Source organism: Delphinus delphis, chromosome 10 (genome assembly GCF_949987515.2).
Source record: "Delphinus delphis chromosome 10, mDelDel1.2, whole genome shotgun sequence".
NCBI classification, from domain to species: Eukaryota; Metazoa; Chordata; class Mammalia; order Artiodactyla; family Delphinidae; genus Delphinus; species Delphinus delphis.
In genome coordinates, this window is record NC_082692.2 from 88,621,569 (window position 1) to 88,644,383 (window position 22,815).

Genomic DNA, 22,815 nt, shown 5'->3' on the forward strand with positions numbered 1-22,815 from the left:
GATTACAGAAGTCTACTTGATACATTTACCAAGTAGAAATTCCCATGAGATGAAATACCCGGAATGTGTGAGGATGGAGAAACTGTCACAATTTTTAACTTTGAATGGACCTTGGCATAAATAGAAATCCAGGGATGCAGAGCTGCTAAGGCTGATACTTTCATGCTAAGCTGTAGAAATCGGGAAATGTGTGATAACGTTATCTGACAAAGAGATGAAGAGGAACAATGGGGACAGGAAAGGGAAATCAAAGTGAACATTGAACGTGGTGAGAGTATTGTGTGTTACGGATGCATCGTGGTTCTTCCTTTTGTATGCGTGCTGTGTTCGAAGCACTCTTATGAAAGTCGTCTTTCATGTTAAGTGGAGATCATGTTTTTGCGACATTTCTATTTGGGAGTCATATCTCTAGCTATTAAAAATCACATTGTGATAAAACACTGTTTTGACATGTGCTAGCTGTGAAATCATACGGTAGACATTTTCTGCAAATGTAGCAGGATTTCAGCAGAATTGGGCAAATGCAATTTTATATTCATAAATAATATGCATATAAATAATTTTACCAGTTGCCTTAAATACATGGAATTCTTACACCTATTAATTACTTTTAAATTGCCATTGTTTTTTTTTTTACTTTACCATAATATTGCTAGTGTTATTTAAAAAATTTTATTTGTACAAGCACATGTAGCAATACCAAAAATATTGGGGAAATTTATTCTTTTCAAAGCCTCAGGATGTATCTATATTTGTTGCTGTAGTTGTTTTATTTCTCTCATTACCTTGTTTTTTTGTGAAATTTGCAGGTACTCTTGTACTCTTCCAAACCTTAGGGGTAGTGATATATGTATTTCCAATTCATAATTTTGTTTTTTATTCCTATCAGTACACTGTTCTTTGGCATTTCTGAATGGATTTTATGGTCTTCTTCCAAGTCTTAGGTTTAGTAATAGATACACTTCTCCTCTTTTTTTTTTTTTTGACTGTGTCGGGTCTTAGATGCCGCACATGGGATCTTTGTTGAGGCATGTGGGATCTTCTCGTTATGGCGTGCGGTCTGCTTGGGCTTCTCTCTAGTTGTGGCTTGAGGGTTTTCCCTCTCTAGTGGTGGCGCGCGGGCTCCAGGGTGCGTAAGCTCAGTAGTTGTGGCACATGGGTTTAGTTGCCCCATGGCACGTGGGATCCTAGTTCCCTGACGAGGGATCGAACCCAGGTACCCTGCATTGGAAGGCAGATTCTTTACCACTGGACCACCAGGGAAGTCCTAGTAATAGATATATTTCTAATTCATAAATGTCAAGCCTTCTTTTATTTCCCCTTTGCAGTTTCCCTCTCAGAAACATTTCAACAACACAAATTCCTTTCATTACAAAATGCTGTGTTTTGGTTCTGCGGACATAAGAAGATGAGGTAGACATAGATTCTTCCCTCAGGTAGCTTATGTAGGAAGTTAACGTGTTAGCCATGACACTCAACCGCAAGAAGCCAACAAAGGCAGGAGAGACTTTTCAGTCTCATAACTAGAAAGGCTATGGAGTTGTTTGCATTGTGGAAAAGATGTTACAAGATCAGGCAAGAGTTTATGTTGAATGAGTTCAAAGTAGCAATCAGCACATTTTGTGATAAACATTCCAAAGATGACTGACCGCTGGGTTTGTACTCTCGACTCAACACATCCTCTCATTCATTCAAGCATTCATTCACCCAGTACTTATTGCACTCGTATGATTGCCAGGCATTTGGTGCTGGGGATACAGAGATGAACAAGACAGATTTCTGCCTTTATGGGAGTTATAGTCTAACCTAGGGAGGTATCAAATAGCCAAACCAATGAAGAGGTAGGTAATAAAGTGTCAGGTGGTGATATTTCCTATTAAGAAAAGTAAAAGCAGGGACATGGGCCACTGTTAAATATGATAGCCAAGGGAGGCCTCTCTGAAGGGGTAACATTGGATCAGAGTAGTAGCTGTGTGAGTATCTGGGAAGGAGCTATTCCAGTGAGGTGAACAGCAGTGGCAAAGATTTTAGGAAAGAAAGTTTGGCACATACTCTAGGAACAGTGAGGAGGTCATAGTAAATCAAGCACTTCATGGAAGTTTGTGCATTTTTCAGTCTTTTTGGTGTTGCTGAGTGTACAATAGCTAGAATTTGCTTAGTGGCTTTTTCACGACCGAAAAGAGTTTGCCCCTCCTGTGACCACATTCAGAGTTCCTCCTCCAAGAACCTGAATCAATATGTTTTAGTTTGGCTGCCTTTTCCCCACAGCATTTAAGCTCTTTAATTTCTTTGAGATAATTATGACTCCGAAGCTTCATCACTTTCTCCTCAGGCTCCCTCATCTCCTTTAATCTCATTCAGGAGCTGGGTCCTCTCTGCACCTTCATTGTTCGGCCATTAAGCCTCATCGATACTGGTAGGAGCTAAATTCAGCATATTCACATTATTCCCTGTCGCTTCCCTCTCCCGTTGTCTTCTGTGGATGGGTGAAATTGCGTATGTTAGGAAATTATCAGATCCATGAGTTTGATGTTAGGTTTATGTTTTCTATTATAATAACATCTTTCAAAAATTTAGCTGTCTAAGTATGGATGCATCTTGATTTTAAATTATAATCTGTCTATATTTAAACTCGAGGTGGCAGGATGATAATATGCATGGATGTGTCTCCTAACTGTTCTTATATACTCTTGCCCATATGGTAGTTCCTCATACTCTACATAGAGATTCTTTCTGAAATACAAAGCTAATCATACCATCCTTCTGCTTGACATTACTTGGCGTGCCTTAAAATTAATTTCTATTATCTTGGGTAAAGACAAGCTCTTTACATGGTTTGCAAAGCTTCAGTAATACAAACCTAAGTAACTTGCAGGCTCAACTGTGAACACATCCCCCCTCTCTTCACATACTCCCATCCACTGACCTTTACCTTCCTCATTTTCTCCAGGCCCGCCTGACCATAGAGCCTTTGCACATGCTCATGTATCTGTGCCCACTACACTCTCTTGCCTCTTTGCCCAGCTAGCTCCTGGACATCCTACCTTAGCTCAAGTCACTTGTCACTTCAGAGTCATCTTTGCTGGGTAGATGGATCTCCTCCCTCTAAAATAGCACCTCTTCCATCTCCTTCTTTGCACTTACCATATTTTCAGTTTTACCTTTATTTGTGTGATTATTTAGTTAATGTCTATTCACCCCATAGGAATGTAAGCTCCGTGGTAATTGGAACAATATATTTGCTTACCATTGTGTCTCAGGGCTTAGCCCTTGGCTGGACACATGGTAGGTACTTAATATTTGTGGTGCAAAGAACCCAAAATGAGTACGAATGAATGTATGAATGAAAATAAACGAATGTCCACACCAGCTCTGCCCCATAGAACTTTCTTCAGTGATAGAAGTGTTCTGTATCTGCCTGGTCCGACATGGTAACCTGAAGTCACATGTGGTTGTTGAGCACTTGAAGTGTGACTGACTGAGAAATTAAATTGTTAATTCTGTTTCATTTTAATTAAAATTAAAATTAATGAATGTAAATGTAAATAGTATATGTGGCTAATGGCTACCATTTTGGAAAGCGCAAATCTGGACAGAGTACTGTCTCACATGGAACTTCTGATCCCTGTGAAGCACTGTGCACACACGCATACATTTTGGGTGCTATTTGTATACATCACTATTCCAATATAAATGAGTTTGCCTAGGTTAAACCATGCTCAAATTAACATTCAAAACTATCAAGCCAACTAAAGCTGTCTTTAGATAAGCAGAATAAATATACCCACTATTCAAATGAGTTAAATGAGGAAAGAACTGGTTTTCAAGTTCACCAACCCACGAGCTTCTAAACCCAGATACTGGAATAGAACTTTCTGTTGAAATCATTGTTTGGTTTATTTATTTTTTTAACCCGAGTGTGAGGTAGGCTGACACACATGCTACCAATAGCTCCCTTTCACTGGAAACAGCACATTATTTGGTTTTAGATTCCCCTACTGTGGTTTTCAAATTTTAAATAGAATATTTTGGGCCATTTTCAGGAGTATCTAAGCCATCTGTAATTGAAAAAAATTTTTCCTCCAGTTGGGGAAGTACAGGTATATTTTGCCTCAGTCAATGCCCAATTTTTCTGTGTTTCTTTCATTTATATGAGGATTTACCCAATTGCTAATGTGCAAGAAACACTGATATTTAATTTCTTAAGTTTTCTGTGTAAACCGCTGTGATCCTTGTAGCATCTTCATGTGTCTTTCTAGTAGACCATATAACTTAGCCTCAGCATTTTATGAGAAAGAAGTACCTCCCTTTTCTGACTAAGCAACTTAGATACTATATCCTGTTGACACAGGCTCCAGGCTGGTCTCGCTCACCACTGTATCTTCAGTGCCTAACATGGCACTGTGCACACAGTAGGTGCTGGTTGGGATTATTCTACCCATTTGCTAATAATGAAACTACCCCTTAGATTGGGGGAGGGCAGGCAGGATCAGTGATGGCCCAAGTTTACTTAGCTGTTGGCTCGTAGGGCTGGGCCAGGCTCTCGCTCACTGCATGACTCATTATGTAGCATCATACTAATATCCTAAGAATGTATTTTGCTATCTTAAAATAATTTGGTTTTTAAAATATTTATTTATTTTTGGCTGCGTTGGGTCTTGGTTGCTGTGTGCGGGCTTCTTCTAGTTGCAGCGAGTGGGGGCTATTCTTCGCTGCAGAGCATGGGCTTGTCATTGCAGTGGCTTTCCTTGTTGTGGAGCATGGGCTTTAGGCACGTGGGCTTCAGTAGTTGTGGCACGCAGGCTCAGTAGTTGTGGCCTACGGGCTCTAGAGCGCAGGCTCAGTAGTTGTGGCACACGGGCTTAGTTGCTCCGCGGCATGTGGGATCTTCCCGGACCAGGGCTCGAACCCGTGTCCCTTGCATTGGCAGGCGGATTCTTAACCACTGCGCCACCAGGGAAGCCCTAATTTGTTTTTTAAACTTACTATTCATTGGTCAGATTTCCATTGTCCGATTGAAAATATAAATCTATCATTGCAGAACAAAAGCAAATATCCTACTTGCTTTCCAGTTATTTGTGAGTGCTTTTAACTTCCACAATATTACATTCTTATTTCTGTTTATGTGTATTGATGGCAAGAGTGAGTCCAGGTTTGCTTCATGTCTATGATAAAAAACGTATGTTATGAATTGTTTTAGTTGCCATGTAGAATGACACAATTTTGTCAATTAGTGTAGTGAAATATTCAGTGTTTTGCTGCAGAAAAAGCCAACAGATGGTTTGCATGGTGTCATGGACAGGGAACAGTGGACACCTAGAGACCAGGTGTGTTGCCTTTTTTCCAGTAGTCTAATTGTTTATGTATTCATAAGACTGTTGAATGGGGAATTTAATAAACTTACTGTTTTATCATAAGAAATCTTTATTTCCTGAAATTGAAAAAAGGCCATTACTACTATTCAAAAGGATAGTTCTTAGTCTGAAAAGAACACTTGTGTAAAGATAAACTTACATAAAAGGATGCATGTGTAAAATTTAAACATTATTAGCAATGATGTAAAGATACTATTAATTGAATATATATATATGTGCCAAGCAATTTTCTAATTTTCTATAAAATGCCAAGCATTTTATACTTAATCTCATTTCATCTTTAAAGCACTATTACTCCCTTTTTATAGCTGAAAAAACTGTGAATTTGAAAGGTGAAGAAAGTAATTCAAGTTCTAAAACCTAGTAATCAGAGGAGTTAGAGTTGAAGACCTACTGGACTTCAAAGTTCAAATAAGTCACCTATTTATACCATTCTTTTAAAAATAAATTTTATGTTATAAAAGTAATCATGACAATGAATATATATTTTCCTCACCAAAATAAAAAGTGAAAGGTAAAGATCATGTCTGTTTAATTCACTACTCTATTTAATGCATATAATATATATATAATGTGTATACATTGTTGTTAATAAAATATGTTGAATGAATCATCTTGTTCTGAAGGCTGGAGTCGTTAAAACATTAAGGCTGTTAGAGTCTTGCTTTGGAGACTTTGCGGGGGCGATGGTGGGCTGGGGATGCAGAAGAATTTAACCTGCTTGAAAGAAAGTTGGTGTTTTATCACGCTGGTGGTGTAGTTACAACTAACGGAATTCAGTGACTCCATTCTCTTAGTCCATGAAATTTAAATGGTGATAACAAAAAGAACTTAAGTCCCAGGGAAAACATCATGACTGGAAAGGTTGTTGAGCCCTGATCTGGAAAGGACTTTCATGGCATCATGACATGGAGGTTAAGAGCCTGGATTCTGGTTCAGTTGTAGAGTAGTCCACATATTAGCTGTAGATGTGTTTAAAATGGCTTGTCTTCTCTGCTTCCGTGTTATCTCATCTGAACGTTAGAGATAATTATAGTACATACCTCAGAGGATTGTTCTATTACGATTCAGTGAATTACTTATAAAGTTCTTAGAACAGTGCGTGGCACATAGTATGTGTTATATAGTATTGGTTACATATATATAATCATTCCAGGAAATCATTTATAATATGCTGAATGCTTACTGGTCTTAAAATGTGTTAAACAACTGCTTGGAAATTGAAGGATATTATTTGATAATTAAGGTATTCCCAGTCCTAGAATTAAATGGTAAGGTCCACATACTATGATCATAAAGTCATTCTGAGGAAAGTTTGTATTTAAAAAAGTAAAATAAAGAACTAGGCATTAGTAACTAGTGCCCAGACTGTGAAACTAGAGTTTAATAGTCTCTCTTTGTATACACACATAACCTTAATACACTTAATTTGCCTGTTGACAGAAGAACATAGCATTCAATCCCATGTAATTTCTCGCTCCCTACCACATTCATATTCCTATGTAACTTTTATGCTTTCAGGACCAAAAATTGCTTGCATTTCAAACTACAATCACTGTGCTTATGATTTGTTTCTCTTAAAACGTACTATGAAAATTGTGCAAAAGTCTTGTTTTTATACTAGGAATTCAAAGAAAATAAATACCTGGTTTAGGTGGCTATATTTCTAGATGCTAAATTTGCTTATTCTTCCTACTCTGTATTTGCCCATTTCCACCTATTACCTTTGACGTGACATTTGGAAATGGTGTAGGAAAGGGAATTAACTCAGAAGTCAGTAAAGTAAGCCTGCGACAGATGCATTTATTATATGATGCAAGTGTTTTGCTTTGCTCTTTTAACATCTTTATTTTCTATAATGAGATTTTACATTTGCGCATGTAACACAATTGTGAAAGTTCCAGTTTGGGAATTTGTGTGTGTGCGTGCGCACACGTGCGCGCATTCGTGTGCACCCTTGTGTGTGTGTTGGGAGGAAGCGTGGTTTCTTCAGTACTTCCTCAACTCATGACTGAAACTCTTGTTCTAATTCAGGGAAGAAACAAAGAGCTCTTCAAAATCATCATACTGAATACTTTATTCGTCTTCTCTGTGGAAACTGGTCCAGGAAGCAAAGTAAAATTAGGAGACTGTCCAAAACAGAGTTACTTAGCTTAACTTAATGTATTGATATTTGCCCACTGCCTTCTATGATTTTAACCTTTCTAGACATCTCTCTGGGGATGGTTTTTTCTTAGGTCTCACCAGAGACTCCACTGAAATCGTTTACTAGATGCCAAAGTTCCCCCCCCCCACCCCCGCCCACAATCCCCACTGTGCTTAACTGGCTACTGACCTGGGAGCTGTCATGTTTGGAAAATACCATGATGCCACGAGTTAATTTCATACCCGTCTCTTTGCATGAGATCCCAGGGGGCCTTTCTGTGTGTCACAGTACTGCAAGACATTCTCTAGTTGCTTTCAAAGCGATGACCCATGGTCAAGAGATCTTGTCGCAACATATGGCAGCACCTGTCACCAGGTTTTGTGATTGGCATAAAATTAACCTGTTTTCCCCTTTGATTTGCTGCTTTTTTTTTTTTTTTTTTTTTAGTATCTATAAAAAGGCGGGGTAGAGATTGTATTTGAAAGCAGTTTTCTGTCACTTCAAGAAGCATGATGGTAGATTTGGGATATTGGACCTAAGGAAGAGACTGTTTCCTTGCAGAGGTACACACAGAGTTGCTCAATAAAAGCGGTATCTTATGATGTTATGAATAGCAGTCTGCAAATCTCAGACAGGAAGTAATGTTTTAGTATCTGAACTCTATCAAGGATAGGAACAAAGCAAGAAATGGCATTATTTTGAGTCTTGTTGTGGAAGAAAAAAACAGGAAGCTTGGATTTGCCCTTGGCTTTTAAATGGTTTCAATCAAGTTGGGATTGCTCTGATTTCTCTGTATTTCTCATGCCCAGATCTTAGTATTTTTATGGGGACATGAATAAAATGCACCTATAGAATAACAACATTCAGAATTATGACAGGTATCTGAGAAAAATAGATTAATGATGTTTAGCCTTTAGGTACTTGGGAATTTTTCAGTTACTTTTAAGGATAAGGACAGAGAAGAAAATAGCCAACCACTTACTTGGCTTTCCACTTTAGTGAAAAAATTTTGGTCTAACAATTTCCTAGTGAAGGAGATACGTGGTTCCTTTTATCGCTGTACTATTTTTTTAATCTTATACATCTTTTTACATACCTTTAGCTTCTTAAAAGGTTTACTGTAATTAAGGGGGAGCTATTTTCTATAGATGGTCTCTTCTCAATTAAGTTAAACACTTCTTAGATTCTGTGAGTTTTAATATTCAAATACAATAAATAACAAAGATGAATTTGTCATCTTTTTCCTTTTTTTCTCTCTCCAGTCTGGACTGGTTGCTCTAAGTTCTGGAGTGATCAATTTCTCCTGGCATTTCTTAAATGATCTTTATTATTCAGTGAATTCCCTTCAAAAGTATAAACGTTAGTCCTTGTATGGTTTTGGAAATTGATGGCTGCTGTTCTCAAAGGATGGTAGATGGGGATGATTGAAGGAGTAGAGCAAAGAGCTGAGTTAAACAATAGAGAAAGAGGAAGATAGTACTAGAGACAAAGGGAGAAGAGGGCAGCAGTTGTGAAACAACCTGAAGTAGGGACTGGGGATTTAAAGGCTGCTTAGACTTGATTAATAGATCCTGTAAAAATGAAATGCTGAGCCAAGGGAAAAAATTGCACTTGCGAAGTCCCTTGAAAATGTGTTAATGCCTTTTTTTTTCCTACTGGGTTTTTTTTCCTACTGAGTATAAAACCACTGCATAAAAATATAGTCCTTTATTTCACATTATCCAGTGTTTTTTCTAAACTGCTGACTATGCTTATGTTGGGATAAAATCAGATTTCCACTAGACAAAAAAAGAGAGAAATAAATAAAAAAGAGGTCTATACTGGTGCTCTATGGGTCTATGGAATATCTTTGCTAAGTCAGAATTAAGATAAAATTTTGAAATAGATTTTAAAATGTTATTGATAGACTAAGACTTAATTTCAGCAACAGTGATGACAATTTGTACTTAAAAGAATGGGAGATTTTGCAGGGGTTTTTCAAGAGACTGTTGTGTTGACATGGATGGTATATAAACCTTTTTCTAGCAAAATTTGTCAAGAAAATTGAAACTCAGTCTTCTTAAAAAAAGAAAATAATTTTCTTCTTGAAAGAAGAAAATAATCTGTGGCAAATCATTTTATCATTAATGGCAAACTGAAGGACCTACAAAATAAGTTAGATAAGAATTAAAATGCTGAAATATTTTCATTACTGGTAAAGCTGGTTCAGAACTCCTTCTGGCATATTTACTACATGCGAGCAGGATCTGAGAAAGAGAGCCTGAATCTGTCTAAAGGCAAGCATTCAAGAATGGCACAAGAGGCGAGAGTCAGGGGGTGATGGAAACTGTCACCTCGACTATAATCAACTAAATGACTTTTCCTGTGAGGGATCAGTGAAGGGTAAAGAGTTGAACTACAAGAACTTCGGTGTGTTGGTTAGCTGGGTAGTTTAATACATATTCTTCTCTCATGGGTTATAGATGGCAATCTTTTTCCTCCCTGGTTTTAGGAGTTAACTAATAGTAAGTGCCCGTCCTCCCTGTCACTCATACACACCCACATACAAACGTGTGCACACACATACGGATGTATATACACACAAACACACACAATATATAAAACTCTTGGCTAGAGAATTTTCCAATTAAGAATATCACATTCTCTAACCTAGTGGTTCTCATCTGGAGTGATCTTGCCCCTCAGGGAGTATCTGACAATGTCTGGAGAGATTGTTGATTGTCACAACTTGGGAAAGGAAAGGGTGCTACTGGTCTCTCATGGGTAGAGGTCAGTGATGCTCCTACACGTTCTACAATGCGCAGGATATCTCTCGAAAGCAAAGAATTATCTAGTCCAAAATTTCAGTAGTGTTCAGGTTGTAAAACCTTAACCGTTTTGAGTAACTTAGTCTCCTTAGCAATTGTTCAGTGCTTCAGATATTCCTTTTTAGACTTCTACTCCCCAAGAAATTGCCAAAGAGCCTGGGAATTTACATGACTCCATGGGTGCATAGAAAGGGGCTCATAGCCCAAGTGATCAGGCCCGTGCTATCTTCTGATTCCCTTCTTGCTCTCACCATCATGCCCTGCGGTTAGCATTTAATGTCTCAGTCACCCAGTCATGACCAGCACCCCAGGCTGTTGTAAATTATGAGGCTGGCAAAATTGTGATTCTGCTGGTTCTTTTGCACTACCAGGGCCCAGAAATCCTCTGGTTTTGATTCTCCACCTCAAGTTTTGTTAAGTGGTGTGTTGGAGGACAGGGGGAACAAAAAGTGCCCACCAAACTGAACAACATGAGACTGAAAAATGAGGCAGGGTAATTTACTCACAGGGTGGGATTGGGCAGACACAGATCTGGAAGCATTTGCAGCTGCATTCCACACTGCCAGTGGGCCATTGGGATAATTTTCTAGTTAACCTAGGGCATAGGGATAGGTGCTTGGAAACAGGACGTGAATTCGTAAGTCAAGATTTATGAATGGGTAACTATCAGTCGTTTTGTGGCTGGGGGGAATAGTCAGTACAAGTTGTCATCATAGTTTGGGGACTAACGGGACTAACAGAGCATAGAGGCCATCTGGTCCTAATGATTATTAAATGATACCTATTAACTACAAAGCCCTTTGTAACAGAAGTGATTTACTGCCCAGTACAGTCCTGGGTAGGGTCAGAGAAGCACAGGAGAAAATGTAAGAGCCCAAGATGACTTCAGTTGTGCTAACAGCCATACGTGGTGCTAGGCCCCTCTGAGTCTTAGCCATATCATCTGTCCAACTCATCACTGGAGCCTGCAATGGTTAATTTTATGTGTCAAATTGGCTAAGCCACAGTTTCCAGGTATTTGGTCACACATTATTCTAGGTGTTTCTGTGAAGGTATTTTTTTGGATGCGATTAACATTTAAATTGGTGAACATTAAGTAAAGCAGATTGACCTCTGTGATGTGGGTGGGCCTCATGCAATCAGTTGACAGCTTTTATAGAACAGAGTCTGACCTTGCCTGATGGCAAGAAGGAAGTCTGCCAGCAGACGGCCTGTGGACTCAAACTGCAACTCATTCCTGAGTCTACAGCCTCTTAGCTTACTCTGCACAAATGGGATTTAAGAAACCCCACTACTGTGTGAGCCAGTTTCTCAAAATAAATCCCTGTATATCTGTATTTACATCTATATGCGGATATACATATCCTGTTGGTTCTGTTTCTCTGGAGAACTCATACTAATACAGGTTTACTCCATCCTGGTATAGTGTGTCTGTGGTTTTCTATTTCTATTCAGCTCTTCCTGTGTCCTCCCACAAAAGCCCATGGAAACTTCTGGATCTTCAATTTCCTTGTTGATCTTCTGCCTAGTTATTTTATCCATTATTGAAAGTGAAGTATTGAAATTTCCAACTATTATTGTTGAATTGTCTATTTCTCCTTTCATTTCTGCCCATTTTTAATCTTGTGTATTTGGACTCTGTTTTAAGGTACACTTAGTTTATAATTGTTATATCTTCTGATGGGTTGACTTACTAGCATTATAAAGAATGTCCCTCTTTGTCTTTAGTAACAATGTTTTTCTTAAAGTCTGTTTTGTCTAATGGTAGCATAGCCACCCAAGATCTGTTTCGGTTACTTTTTCTTCCTTTTACTTTCAGCCTATAAACATTTTTGAATCAGAAATTTTTCACTTCTGAACAGTATCTGGCTGGAAAATTTTCTTTAAGCTCTGCTTTCAAATTAGAGTGTTGAATCCATTTACATTTAATGTAATTATTGATACAGTAGAATTGACATCTAGCATTTTGCTATCTTTTCTGTCAATTTTTTTGTTTTTCTACTCCTCCCTTAGTACCTTCTTTTGTGTTAAATAATTGCTAGTGTATCATTTTACTTCCCTTGTTGCTTCTTTTTCTGTATTTAAAATTTTATTTTCTTAATGGTTGCCCTGAGGATTACAATTAGTCTGACCTAAAACAATGTATCAGATTAATACTAAATAGTAGTATACAGAACCTTTGCCCCAGTATATTCCTGTTATCTCCTCTCTGCTTTGTGCTGTTACTGTCATACAAATCACATCTTTATACAATGTAAACTCATCAATACAGTTTTATAATTATTGCTTCATGTCATTATCTTTTAATCAGGAGGAAAAAAGAGCTATAAAAAATACATATAGGGCTTCCCTGGTGGCGCAGTGGTTGAGAGTCCGCCTGCTGATGCAGGGGACACAGGTTCGTGCCCCAGTCCGGGAAGATCCCACGTGCCGCGGAGCGGCTGGGCCCGTGAGCCATGGCCGCTGAGCCTGCGCGTCCGGAGCCTGTGCTCCGCAACGGGAGAGGCCACAACAGTGAGAGGCCCGCGTACCGCAAAAAAATAATAATAATAATACATATACAGTGTCATATATTTTCCTTTACTGGTGCTTTTTATTCCCCTGTGTAAATTCAACTTAACATCTAGTGCCCTTTCATTTCAGCTTGAAGGAGTCACATTAATATTTCTTGTGGGACAGATATGGTAGCATCAAATTAAGTTTTTGTTGACCTGGGAATGTCTTAATTTCTCCTTAATTTTGAAGAATTGTCTTGAGGGACTTAGAATTTTTGGTTGATCATCAGCACTTTGAATACGTCATCCCACTGATAAATGTGGAAGACCTCGTAAGTTTACATGTCATCCTTAAAAAGGGGCCATGGTAATCTTCTCCGTATCATTTCAGTTTTAATATATGAGCTTCCAAAGCATACACTATGGGTCCCTCCGTACTATAGTGGAAATGAGGAAGACTTGGAGGAAGCTACCTCTACTCCCTATCTTTTTATAAATCCTGCCTTTGCTACTCATAACCTGATTTATGGGCCATGCTATGTAAAATGTAGGACCTCCAAGGAAATACAATTTTTCTTTTCTATCCAGTGATCTAAGTGTAATCCCCACTATTGGAGCATCTGTTTTTGAAAAGCCTCTGCTCAAAGTCTTTGCCTAGATTCCAGTTTGCTACCGAATCATATGCAGAAGCATTCCGTCTACATAGTTAATACATTTCTCACTTGTCACAGTGATGCTCGTTTTTGGGAAAGAGACGCATGCTTTTCATTTGAAGAAGACATTATATTTACTTCATGGGGCACCTAACTAAAAACTGGTGATCGGTTCTCACTTACGGCCAATCTGTTCACAAATATCATTAGCAATAATGCCAGAATGACCATACAGTCTCTCCCCAAACTCATGTGCATCTTTTTATGCAGTCCAATATTCTGTTGTTAAAAAGAACATGTTCTATGGAGATACAATAAGATGATAGCAAGACTATAAATGTCCTGCAATTAGCAATCACTAATATGGTTTATTTTAGTCCAACACGGAGTGTTGTGACTGCTGTAGTTTGGTTTATATATGCATATATCTATCTATGAAGTACCCATGCATCCAGCCATATATCCCTCTATCTTTCCATCTAGCAAGTCAACTATCTATTAGTCAATCTGTTTGTAATCCATCTACAGCATGTCTTTTTTTCTTCACAGAAATTCAATTTGATACTAGCATATGGTAGTTGCCTAATAAATATGTGTTAAGTTAAATTCTTATGAGGAATAGAGAATAGTATAAAGCATCAGTACTCTTAAAGTTTGGGGCTGGGTACTTCTGTTTTGTAGGGGGCTATCTTACACAGTGTTGAACGCTTAGCATCAGCATCCCTGGCCTCCCAGTAGATGCCAATATTACCCTGCCAGTTGTGATAAGTAAAAACATCTTCAGATATTGCGAAATGTCCTTCCCCTCTGCACTCAGTTGAGAACCACTGGTATAAAAGACATGTTTTCTTCTTTCATCATAATATGCAAGTCCTTAAAAATCAGTATTACATGATGCCTAAAGATGGGGTATTTATCGGATGAATGAATGTATTTCCATATGTGTTTCTCAGGTTTCCATTCTCACACATTGATTCATCCACTCATATATCATTCAACAAGCATTTATTGTGTACTTTTTTTTGTTTTTGCGGTACGCGGGCCTCTCACTGTTGTGGCCTCTCCCGTTGTGGAGCACAGGCTCCGGACGCGCAGGCTCAGCGGCCATGGCTCACGAGCCCAGCCGCTCCGCGGCATGTGGGATCTTCCCGGACCGGGGCACGAACCTGTGTCTCCTGCATCGGCAGGCGGACTCTCAACCACTGCACCACCAGGGAAGCCCTATTGTATACTTCTTATGTGGCAAGTACTTTGCTAGGTAGTGGGAATGATTTGTGAAATATAAGTCTCTGTTCTTATGCTGTTTACTGGCCTTGGTTAGAACCGGGGGGGGGGAAAAAAGAACAAACGCCTAAATAAAAGTTATCGCTGATAAGTATTCTGTTAATAATAAAGCAGGAGGTTGTGAGGGGGTGATGGGTAACATTAGATTAGTGAACTAAGAAGGACTGTCTGAGGTGACATTTAATCTGAGCCCTGAGTAGTACGAGGACAGCAAAGCAAGGATGTGAATGAATTATTCAGTCATGTTGACGTATGTCTTATTCACACAAGGTTTATGTTAGGAGTGTGAAGAGGTGATCGTTTGCTGGCATATTGACTTATCTGTACATGTGAACAACACTGGAATATTTGTATGGAAATTTTTAGAAACTGTTCCAAACGAATTGAAGTCTGGCTCATTTTTAAATGACGGTGTATAATCCTACCAATGTAAAGATATTCACTCTCATAACAATGCCATGAATACTGGACCATTAAAAACACATGTGAGATATGCAGACTTTAAAACATCCTGTGATCAGAGCTTGACATTATTCAGAGAACATGACAAATATGATTTCTACCTTCTTGACATTGTATATAACTGGGGAGATGGGGGTGACCAGAGAAAATTGCTGAAAGAAAATCCTGGGGCTTCCCTGGTGGCGCAGTGGTTGAGAGTCCGCCTGCCGATGCAGGGGACGCGGGTTCGTGCCCCGGTCCGGGAAGATCCCACATGCCATGGAGCGGCTGGGCCCATGAGCCATGGCCGCTGAGCCTGCGCGTCCGGAGCCTGTGCTCCGCAACGGGAAAGGCCATGACAGTGAGAGGCCTGCGTACCGCAAAAAAAAAAAAAAAAAAAAAAAAAAAAAAAAAAAAAAAGAGAAAAAATCCTGGCCTGATAGATTTAAAAGAAAGCAGGGAAATGATGTTTATCTTGAGAATGACTTTTCTCTCTAACTTCGTTAGACCCCAAATCATTAATCAGACATTCCTAATTTTTCTTTAAATTCGAATTGGACTGAAATACCCATTTTAAGGCAGGCATAACTGAATAAGGTGGCTGTATTTTAGATAATTATATATAGTTGTGGTAATGGAAAACTATGAACTTATGAGTGTGTGGATTCATTTATAATTCCATTAGTGTAGATAATGAAATTAAGTATAAAATATCACAGAATCTATTATGTCACTCTTTGACCAATCACAATAAGATAGTCTGAACACTGGTTGTATTTCCTGTTTGAAGAGAAATCCTAGATAAATCTTTTGGGGTGTGCTCGCCTTTTGCAAGCTGGTTTATCTATTGGAAGTAAAAGGCTGTTAGCAAGCATGATTGAAATATTAATTAGAATGATGACTTCACTATCACATCTTCATCTTTTATGCTACACACTGGATCAAGTCAAAACTGGATCAAGCTGCCATTCAGGCATCTTGATGAAATGTGGAATTCTACAAAACAAAAATACAGACTACAAGGTAAGATAGTTCTTATCTGACGAAGGTATCGTTACAGCTGTTTGATTCGGGCATTTCAGTGAAATCTGAAGTCCCTCCCACTGTTCTCTCTACAAGTATCCCTGGCATGTAAAAGTTGTGTCGCCAGAGAAGCCAAAGTCTATTTTTATACTGCAATTAAGTAATTGAGTGCAAAATTCAGTACAGTCAGTGGGAACATGATTGGATGAATAAAGAAAGCCAGAGAAGATAATCATTTCAATTCTTTCCTTAATTTTGCTTTCTAACATAGTAGTTAAAAATCACAGTCTGACAGGTCCAACTGTGCTTCGGAATACAAACCCGACTCCTCCACAGCTGTGTACCTGCCGACAAATTACTTAGACTCTTAGTTTACTCAACTGCAGAACAGAGTTTATAATGCTTGCCTTCTTGACTTGTGAGGATTAAATGAAGTACTATACAAAGCATGCGTATAACATAGCCAAGGCTTGATAAATAATAGCTTTATTATGAGCAGCCTATATCCTCTGGAAGTGACTTAACAACAGAAACTGTGGGATTTTTCTTTTCTTGGTTTTGTGGTCTTTATTGATTATGAACCTATGTGACTCTGCATTGGTGCTTGAGGTAGAAAGAAAAATGGTTGCAGTGAGAGGGGGCAGTGTTTCCAGACTTGTGATGAAACTTTATATAGTTTTGCTCATTATGTGTCTCTCTGGCAGTTTTTTTTCTCCTCCCCATTTTCATAATTGAATATAATTATAATAATGAGCAACGTGTGAACAAAATTCACAATGAACGTAGTTCATAAATTTCATTACCCCCATTTTCACAATTCTGGTTCCAACATAAATATCCCAAGGGAGACCTCCTTTAAGCCCCCTAAGAGGTCCTTGCCTACCCTATTCTCAGTTACGTCACTCAGTTTGTCTCTTGCATGGCGCTTACCATGACCATTATATTCATTTGTATTTCTCTTTGCCATCATTAAAATATAAATTCTACTAAGTCAGTGATGAAGTCTGTCTTGTCTTTCACTGTGTCTCTGGATGCTAGCTCTGTGCCTGGCACTTATAGACACTCAATATGTATTAGATGCTGGAGATCTTTCCTTTTCTGTTCAAACCGTAATTGCCACTTGGTAGGCTTATATCTTGGGTTGTTTTCTCACCGTCTCTTGTATAAACTTGAACGGAGACATTAAAGACATGCGGCTTTGTAGTTATTTGTTGCTATAAAACTGTGCTTTGGGGAAGATGAGGGAGACATCTCTTTGTAATCTTAGAATCTATCCTAAAGTTTCTTCTGTAGAGGTTATAAATGCCACTCTCTGCTCTGATATAATTAATCCTTCAGGTTATATATTCAATACATGGAACTAGCTGGATTTCTAAGAAACTGTTTCATTTACTACAGCATCCTTTTTATTGTGATGTGCCTACTATAAGAATTATTTTTGTTCTTGAAGAACATACGTATTATTTTACTGGTAAGCGTTAGCTAGCTAGCTTCATTTTACTTTGATTCTGATTGAATTATCTCCTCCTCAGAATACAGGACAGAACAAAGCTAAATTAATGTGACTAAGTGAATATACTTGGTACAATTAGTATGTTTTCCACCAGAAAGTTCATCACTACTTTAAGATTTAACCTTCATTTTCCATTAGAGGGTGTTGGTTAATCTAGTACCATCTCTCCCTAACTTAAATCATATTAAATTCTTGCAAATTTTAGGTGCCAAGCATACCCAATTTACATACACACATACACAATTTATATACAAACATACACAATTTATATACACACGTTATCAGTTTACAATATAGCCATAAGGTAATTAGCAGTTGGTTACTGTTTGCTACTAATGAGGCCAAGGTTACATATCTACTGTTCCTCTGAGTCTATTTTTTGGTCCAGTTCCATTGCCACAGATTTTACCCTGACCCCTGGGCTGCTGTTTCACAAATGCTGTTTGTCACCAGAGGGGGCCATGTAGGAGGATGTGATCAGTTCCCTGCCAACCCCCCGCCTCTACTGGTTAGGGCTCTCAGCATTTTCCTGACAAATGTGTGTGTGTGTGTGTGTGTGTGTGCGCGCGCCTGTGTGCGTGCGTGTGTGCATGTGTGCGCACGCACGTTGGAGGGGTTCCATCTTTGCATTCTCTGTGTGTCAGGCTGTGTTCACAGGGGTGGACCTTAAACTTTTTTAAAAATCAACAGGACCATGAATACCATCTTTATATGGAGAAGACAGGTTATTAAAAAGAGCTGGGGATAAGCTTTATTGTGAAACTGAGAAGCATTTTAGAATACCTACCTATCAGAATACCTATTCCATTCTTTTGAATACCTTTAATCAATAGCTCTTCCATTGGAACACAGATTAAATGACACTGAAGTGCAATCTAGGGGAAATGTGTGAACTGAAAGCCTATAATTCAAGCAAAAAAAAAAATATATATATATATTTACATATGTGTATATACATATAAGCATCATTGATTTTGCTTTAATTTCATGATCTTAAAAAATATTTTTTCATTTAAAAGGGAGTTGTGGAACAAATGTTTATGTAATACTTTGGCGATTAAAAATTCACTGCTGCAAAGTTCATTTCTTTTTACCTTAAACACATGGAAACTTGATACAATTAATATTGTGAAGGAAATTATGGACAATAGGTTACTTAATCCTTGGATTTTTGGTTTAATCTTTTATTATGGATTAAGATTTTTCTCAAACTAATTCAAAAATATGAGAGATGCTATAAAATATAATTAAAAACAATAATATTTACAGCTGATTCTCATTATTTAGGGTAGTTATATTCTATAAAGTTGCCGCAAATACTGATGGAATACCGAACCATTGTTCCTAAGGGGAAACACAGGGTTAGGTTTCTTAGAGCTTTTGATCACAACATTTTCTATAACCAATCAATACATAGCCTTGTTGTATGTATGTTTCTGTTTTAAGACGCTTCATTATATATATTGTTTATCCATTAACATTGATCTCAGGGCCAATAGCACTGTAACTCATTCCTGAATGAAACTTACCTAATACATGTGTTTTTGCTGCAAACTCGTCACAGCCTTTTTGAACTTAGGAACGGTAAACAGCACTTGAGCACCACACTTTTAAATAGTGAGCCATTTTATATAGTGAAATCACCAACAAAAAGCATTAAAACGAGGGAATTCCCTGGTGGTCCAGTGGTTAGGACTCTGTGCCTTCACTGTCAAGGGCATGGGTTCAGTCCCTGGTCAGGGAACTAAGTCCCTGCAAGCAAGCTGCGTGGTGTGGCCAAAAAAGAAAAAAGGCCTAAATACAAGAAAAACTGAATAGACCGTGAGAAGGACACTTCTTTACAGTATGAGAACTGCAACAAAAAGGCAGAGCTACTCCTTGTTCAAGGCAGCTGGAAACACTTGTATCAGGCAACTCAAAAATTTTTGATGCTTTGTACATATTTGTGAATGACCACAAAAGTACTGTATTGATTTGGGGGCTACAGATAAATTTTAGTAGCTAGGTTAATTTGCAAATATAGAATCTGCGAATAATGAGGGCCACCTGCATATGCTTCTTAGGTTAGAAAAGAGAAAACTAGCTCCCCTTAGTCACTTGATGAGCCCATGGAAGACTGTTTTAGTATTGCCTTCCATCTCTTCGTTCCTGATTTGCTTAATTGAGGGGCAGATTCTAATTAACCATCCCTGACTAATACAATTTAGGAAGGAGGCATGTCTTCACCCCTTTCTCCTTCCCAACCCGTGGCCTTATTCTGGGAGCATAGCAGGCATTCAATTAATGCTTAAAGGACTGCATGAACCCCTTCCCTCATTGTAAGAGGAATTTTGTGGAACTGATGTTAACATCAAATGCCAATAAGGTGAGTGTAGCTGTAATCACATGCAAAAATGTTAGCTATGGTGACAATTGTAATGATTTTTAATAACGTGGTAATTAGCATCTTGATGAATTTATAAGTGATATACAGTTTAACACATTATTATAGGACATTTTTGCTATAAAATAGGGATTGCCTGTTTAATATGTATGTTTAATATAATAATTAGTGGCTCCCTTAATGCAAGGGCAGGAGGAAGGATTGGTTAACAAAAGGTTAATTTTGCAGTTCATAAAGAGGAAGGACTTTCAAACCTATTGTCCTCTGAAAACATAAATGTAAATTTATAATAGTATCATACATATCAGCCTAACTCCGTTTCACTATTTTTATAAATAAATTCTACCTGCACCTTTTTATTATTGAGGTTCCTTGCAAAACAAGTTGAATAAATAAACTATATAATTTTCTTCATGTTGAATTTGGTTTTATTTTTTATTTTTCTTCCTCAGAGGGAATTAAATATTCCAGCAGTGGAAAGATGGCCTAATCACTCTGGCCATCCCCTTGACTTTCTTATAACAGTGTTTAAGGGCACTGATAAAAACTTACAACATAAGTAATTGGTTTACTTAAGCAGTCAAGTATGAAATTTTTTGGAATATTGATATTTTCAATTAACCATTCTTCAAATTAGAGACTTTTTTTTTTTTGGTGGTACGTGGGCCTCTCACTATTGTGGCCTCTCCCGTTGCGGAGCACAGGCTCCGGACGCGCAGGCTCAGGGGCCATGGCTCACAGGCCCAGCTGCTCCGTGGCATGTGGGATCTTCCCGGACCAGGGCACGAACCCGTGTCCCCTGCATCGGCAGGCAGATTCTCAACCACTGCGCCACCAGGAAGCCCCAAATTAGAGACTTTTAAAGGACACCTTTTGATTCTTTTTTGAAATGATGACTGGCTGCCTTAGAAGTGTTAGACCTATGCCTTTTCAAAATGATTGTCAGCAAACATAATGAGCCTTGGATCAGTCCAGTAGCTTAGGTAACATATGTTTGCGGAAGGATTCTTAACATCCTGCTGACTGTGCTGGTCCTGTAGAGCCTCACAGCGGGGAAATTCTCTTGCAGTTCAGCTTATGAAACCTTTGCATGTTTGGAAATACTCCTGAGGCAGTATTTATACTTACCTTTGAATCCACGTTCTTAGTTTGATAGCAGTGTTAAACAGGAGAAAGAAAGGCTCACAATGATTCATGTTGCATTTTTCATAAATGTTAAAACTATTATTTGTGTGTCACTCTTTATTGCATTTTCTGCTATGTACGAGCTCTGGAAATGATAAAGGTGTTTCTTACGAATTCACAATCCAGCAATGCTGACTCCATATGTTAAGTCCTATAAACTTACCTAAATGACACACGCACCATTTTCATCAAAGATGCTTTAAGTCAGGACTGTAAAAGCTTGTGTTGTTACTGCAAACAGCGAAAATGTTGCTTGAATGAGTCCTAATCTTTTAGGCACTGACTTTGTGATATGTGCACATATCTAATGACAAAGTTTTGCTTGCCTCTACTGTATACTTATTTATTGCTATTTTACTTACGGAAATAAAGAGTCATCTTTTTAAGTCATTCATTCAGTACATCCTTTTAAAGCAATTCTTTTCTAAGTATAAAATTTTTATATTAGAAACGTTGTCTACAGCACTAGAGTAGAAATTAATACAGCCAACATAATTAGTAAGTTTGATTCACCACGCCCCAGGAGATAAATATTGTTGGGAGGAACATTGATATTCTTGCATAAATAAAGTACCAATGCTTTTTAATGATTTTTATCAACCTGACTTATGGTTTATGGGAAGACCCAATAAATGTTTATTGATTGTTTGGATGTAAGAATATAGATACAGCATAATGCTTTAGGTTAGTTTATAAGACATTATCTTTCCTTTAAATAATGAACTGTTGATGCATTATTAAAATTTAGAAATGCTGAGGTAGAAATGTAAATGGAAACTTTTTAGCTGGAAAAGAAATAGATTGGATATCTAAACTAGCTGGATCTTTCCCAGTTTTCCTGGAAAAAAAAAAAGCAAATGTAAAATAAACAGAAGCCAATAATACGGAATATTTGTTGAGAAATCAAAGGTCAGGCAGGATATGTTCTAATGTTTGAGATACTGGTTATTCCTCTTCATCTTTCACCTCTGTGCTCCTCTCAAAGCTTCCAAATGATTATTCTCAGCCCCTCTGACTTGAAGATATCATTGAATTCATGTTTGTGTGTTACATTGTGCTTTGTAACATGGATACAAGGAAAGGCTGTACAAGATTTTTAACAATAAATGTTAGAATCAAGGAGGTTATTTTTGAGTCCATTGACTTAAGTAGAAAAAGAGGGAATTCCTTGGCGGTCCAGTGGACTCTGTGCTTCCAGTGCAGGGGGCATAAGTTTGATCCCTGGCCTGGGAACTAAGATCCTGCAAGCCATGCAATGCGGCCAAAAAAATAAAATTAATAATAAAAAAGAAATTATCAGAACTCACATTACCCATGTAATATTATTTAGCTACATATGCTTAGAAAAGCAAAGTAGGATGGTAGTTTGTGACTGATACTCTAAAAACAATGACCAAAACCAAATTATACCAAGATTCTTCATGATATATTAGGCATCTAAGAGAAACCCGTCCATTATCTTTCTTTTTTTTCACATCACTGTTGTTACTGTATTTTGAAAGGTAGCCAT

At 38.0% G+C, this 22,815-nt stretch overlaps 1 protein-coding gene and 1 non-coding gene across 2 annotated transcripts in view; one reads left to right on the plus strand and one right to left on the minus strand.

Moving 5' to 3' along the window:
- Window positions 1-22,815, plus strand: part of CHL1 (cell adhesion molecule L1 like) — a 197,494-nt gene that overhangs the window by 67,133 nt on the left and 107,546 nt on the right. The gene's annotated exons all lie outside the window — the stretch shown is intronic.
- LOC132433058 (U6 spliceosomal RNA) lies at window positions 13,138-13,240 on the minus strand. Its single transcript, XR_009521094.1, has one exon. It is a non-coding gene; the product is annotated as a U6 spliceosomal RNA (small nuclear RNA).